Raw genomic sequence first — 5,261 nt, 5'->3', positions numbered from 1 at the left:
TCTACTCTTGCCTAGTGCTACCGTAGTTAAGTGGTGATTTGGTGTGTGTGTGTGTGTGTGTGTGTGTGTACTGCAACATAATCGAGATTGTGACCAAGCTAAATATGTTCTTTCATTATCCACCTCGCATTTTAGGACGAGGGATCCCAAACCAACTTGCAGCTGGTGGTTGTCGGGCGAGAATCCCCGTCGAGCTGCTGCCCAGTGCTGCTGTACTTTTGTGGTGATGGGAAAAGAGGAATCCTTTACTTTTCATTTACCAGGAAAAACAAATCCCTCTCATATGCTATTACATGTATTAACACTTCTACCTTCAGTGGGATTCAATCCCCAGGTATGAGTTTTTCGAGCCACGCAGCCCTACCCTTCTAACCACTGAGGCAGCTGTTCCTGTGTTTTGAATGGTCCTTGAAGGTGTAACTAATAGTCTCCTGGGGAAACAATAGCTTACTGCATTGCCTAGGATGCTATTAAACAACTAGTGTTTGTATGGATATCTAGTTTTATTTCAAGAGATCTTTACACATATATATCCCTCCCCTGAAAGACTAGGTCATTGAATGGTGGTTACATGACATAATAGCCCATAAGGAGGGAAGGAGTCCAAGATGCTGTACCACATGACTATAAGAATAACCCATTAATGTAGAGTTTATCTAAAACTACTAAAAATCAAGTTAAATAAATAGAATTATGTTTGCATGTACATTAAAACACTTCAATCAATATGTCCTACCTATTTGGTATGACATACCACATATCTTGTTTGCTGTGGTGGGAGGGTAACATGAACAATGCAACAAACTGAACAAGCTGGTGACAGTTTCACAGTTGGAGCTAAACAGGACAGTGGAGGTGGTTAGGGAGGGTAAAATGAAGAGGCATCTGGCTATCGTGGGGATGAGTAGTAGTGTCAGCCAGCCAGATTGATCCTCCCAGGGTCACCACAAAGCAACTTGCTCCTTCATGTCAGTAGCCATCAGGCTACACAACCAGGGGCCTGTTCCTCAAAAGGTGAATTAGAGCTAAAGCCTGGCTTTACCACCTATCCTGGCTTAATTTAGCCAGGATTAGAGCTGAGTCGGTTCCTCAAAAGGTGAATTATCTTGAAGATTAGTTTAGCCAGTTCACCCTGGCTAAGTTTAGCCTTATCCGATTCCTCAAAAGAGAATTGAAGCAAGCCTAGCTTAGTTACCATGGCAATTTAGCTGTGAAGTTAGCCTGGTCAGGAGCAGGCTAACAGCCAAGCTTTATTAATCCAGTGCCTTGTTCTTCAAGTTTTGTGAAATAGCTGTTAGTCCAATGACTCCAATCATAAACCAATGAGTTTTTCTACACTTATTCAATTCTTATGCGAAAATCAAAGATCTACAAGCCCGAAATGTTTTTGTCTTATGGCGGCCGGGGGTCCCCGGCCCCCCATGGACCCCCGCCCCCGTGGACCCCCGTGTACCCCCGGCCCCCTGTGTACCTCCGGACCCCCGTGGACCCCCGGACCCCCATGGACCTCCGGACCCCCGTGGACCCCCGGACCCCCATGGACCTCCGGACCCCCGTGGACACCCGGACCCCCATGGACCTCCGGACCCCCGGACCCCCGTGGACCCCCGTATACCCCAGACCCCCGTTGACCCCCGTGGACCGTGGACCCCCGGCCGCCAAAAGGCAAGCTTTTCCCTTGTAGATCTTCGATTTTAGAAATTTGAAATTAGAAAATTATTCTAAGTGTTTATAATTATAATTCCAACATTCACTTAAACTCCTTATGTTTAAACCTAACTGAATTATATATTTATGGATTTGTATGTATATAAATTAATTGCATATTTTTGGACAACTTGTGCATTTAATTTGTCGGCAATACTTTGCCACGCTTTCTCCCTGGATCTATATTTATTGCGGCCGTGTTTCCTTTCTTGCTTATTATAATTTTTACTTCCTTGTAAGATTCCATGAGCTGCTGCAGTGCTGCTGTTCAGCCACAGAGAAGAACGCCGCTCTGGTTTTGGGCTCCATGATTGGTCAAGTTCAAGGATTCTGCTATCGACTTTCATGGTCTTTTATAGAAATAAGTGAAGCCTGGCTTCATTATCCTGGCTCGACACAGCCTGGCTTGACAAGGCCTAGCTCGACAAAGTCGCTCCTTTTCAGCCTGGCTTGGCGTTCCAGGAACCGAATAAACCAGGCTATACGGACCCGACTTTGTCAAGCCTGGATTTGACTTAAATCCAGGCTTATTTAATTCACCTTTCAAGGAACAGGCCCCAGGTCTGACCCCCATACTGTATGTTTTATTCTGTTTACGGACTTTTGTTCGACCTGGCACACACTTGCACAGAACTATGATAGATGACTGAAAGCCTGTTGAGAACTGGGACTCACTTGTATTCACTCATACATTCATTGTTTATAGACTGCAAATACTATATTCAGTATTGATCGACCGGACAATATTTCCCATATTATCCACTGTTGAAGGCCAGCTAACACTACTTCTCCTGACAGTTGTACAGACATTATATCCATTGACAATATAAGTACATTCATGCATATTATTCATTGTATATAGATCGTAATGTCAGGTTTAACTTTAACTACAAATTGGGACAATCATTTCAATTGGGCAAACATGTTTTATTGCAAACATCTGTTGGCATGTTGGCCAATTAATTGTAGTGTAAACATTCAGAACATTTTATAACAATTGGCAGGCACGTTTGCCTAGTAATACAGTGCCATTTTCAGTGCAAACAGTCAAACTGTTTCAATAAGGTTCAAAACATGGGAACAGCTTAACTGGCTGGTTGGCCTACAAATACAGTGCAAACAGTCAAACCGTTTCAAGAACAGTTCAAAACATGGCAACATCTTAACAGGAATGTTGGCCTAGAAATACAGTGCCATTTTCAGTGCAAACTGCTTCAAAACAGTTCAAAACATGGCATAATTTTAACATCAGCACCATCGCTTAAAATATAAAAATACAAAAAATAAAATGTTAACTTGAGGTAGGGAACCCACCCAAAAGGAGAAATTCTTGAGTCTCTTGATAGTGCAAAATATTTTCCATAAAGTGGCCTTTACTATGGCTTAAATAGTTCACCCAAATATCAATTACTCATCCCATGGCTTGAATTTATGCAGATTTTAAATCCAATATTTGAGGACTGAGGACTCTATAGAAGTAGGAGACAAATGCAATACTGTATGTATGAAATACAAACTCAAAAACAAGTCTCATAGAAATCCAGTAATCCAAGATGAACCTACTCAGCTTTCATTACACGACTCTTGTTTTTGAGTATCCGGTTGAATCATCAGTGTACTGATCAGAAATGGCTTCATGGGGCGAGTAATAGGCTCTATATGCACAGCAGCCATATTGGAAAGAAATTGGGCCTCCTCCATACTTCCTGCACAGGTGTTACCAATGATACAAATGAAGGCTCTGTTCCATTCTGGTCATGAGTGAAGGTGCTGATATTGTGCATGTTGGCACACTGGAAGCTACTCTGCTACACCAGTGGGTCTCAAAGTGTGGTCCAGGGGCCCTCATGGTTCCTTGAGGGTGTTTCAAATGTCCCCTTACGGGTGTGTAACTCTGAGAGTGTACAAATGGAACCAAATGAACCCGTAAGGGTACACTCTCAGAGTTATGGTGGTCCACTGTGCAACACTAAATGGAACAGAGCCTTAATTGGTATCATTGGTAAAACCTGTGAAGGAAGCAAGGAAGGGGCCCAATTTCTGTCCAATATGGCTGCTGTGCATAGAGCCTATTGATAGGTTAAGTAATTTTGGGTCAACTATTCCTTAAACATGGCATCATCTTTGTGCCAACATCGCAGTACGACTAAGGGCTCGTACACACTGCAGGAGATTTGGTCCGAGATTGCTGTCGCCGACATTTTTTGGCGCTCGCCGACAAAACCTCCCGATCTGACGCAGATCGGCCTTTGATCTGCGAGATAATGCTCGCTCTGTGTGAAAGGTTCCGCGAGACGATGTGGCCGCGATTATCCGCTCTGCGACGGCTTTCCGACCGTTTTCAGATAACTACCATGTTAGATATTCAGCTCTGTCCCAGACAGGAGATCGGACAGTATCATACATTATGAAAGGGTCTGCGAGGAGATCCACGCTACAGCCAATGAGAGCACATTACAGCCACCGTGGCCAGGGGAGCGTCGCTGGATCTGACCACAACAAACAGTCCCTACCGCAATATTATCGTCCAGTCCTGTATTAAGTTAACATTATAAAACAAAATGAGAGAGTGAGCGAGCCTGGTGGGCTGTTTATTTTAGAGGAATTGTACAGAGAGAGAGAGAGAGAGACAGACAGACAGACAGAGAGAGAGTGAGAGCAAGAGCGAGCTCTGTGTGTGTGTGTGTGTGTGTGTGTGTGTGTGTGTGTGTGTGTGTGTGTGTGTGTGTGTGCGCAGCATGTGCTCACTGTTATGAACAGCGTTGCCAGATGTTGCAAGAGAAATAAGCAACCAGGTCTATGAAAACAAGCCCAAGAAAAGGCCACTTGAGCACTTTAAACCTATTTACAAATACATGGGATATTTGAAAATAGCCGATCTACAAGCTCACAACGCGTCGCAGCTATTTTCAAATAAAAATCTTGAGAAAATTTTGGAATATTTTCCAAATCCACACAAATCTTGTATGGGGGTCTATGACGGCACAACATATTTACAGAAGGGGGGTCTGCGGACAAATACATATTATGTGTTGTTTAAACCACTGGTTTAAACAACATTAGGAAACAAGGCCAAATAAGCAAGTACACAAATAAGCCCAAAAAATGCACCCCGCAACAACCAATATTTACAAGCAACTCTACAGAAAAACAAGCCCAAAGTCGCTTATAATAAGCGGACATGGCAACGCTGTCACTGACGGCTTCTGCGCACTTGACGTGCGAGAGAGAGAGAGAGAGAGAGAGGGAGAGAGAGAGAGAAAGAGCGAGAGAGGGGGGAGAGGGAGAGGGAGAGAGGCATATCACGGGATACGTCGATTAAAATGAATTGGAATAAACTCAAATGTATGTATTGGGTCTGACTCTGGAGATAGCATTCTAGTGAACTATCCTACAGTGTGTCAGCCCTTGTCGGGGATCAATCCTGTTGTGAAGACCACAACGATATTATGACAGCCGATTTCAAGAAATAAACTCCTGCAGTGTGTAATGCTTAACGATCAGATGACCCCCCGACCACTTTAAGGTCTTGCAGTCTGTACCTGCCTTAAGTA

Source organism: Gymnoscopelus braueri, assembly GCF_963280865.1.
Source record: "Gymnoscopelus braueri genome assembly, chromosome: 22".
Classification (NCBI taxonomy): domain Eukaryota; kingdom Metazoa; phylum Chordata; class Actinopteri; order Myctophiformes; family Myctophidae; genus Gymnoscopelus; species Gymnoscopelus braueri.
The sequence above is the reverse complement of the archived record's forward strand: the minus strand, read 5'-3'. Positions refer to the sequence as shown.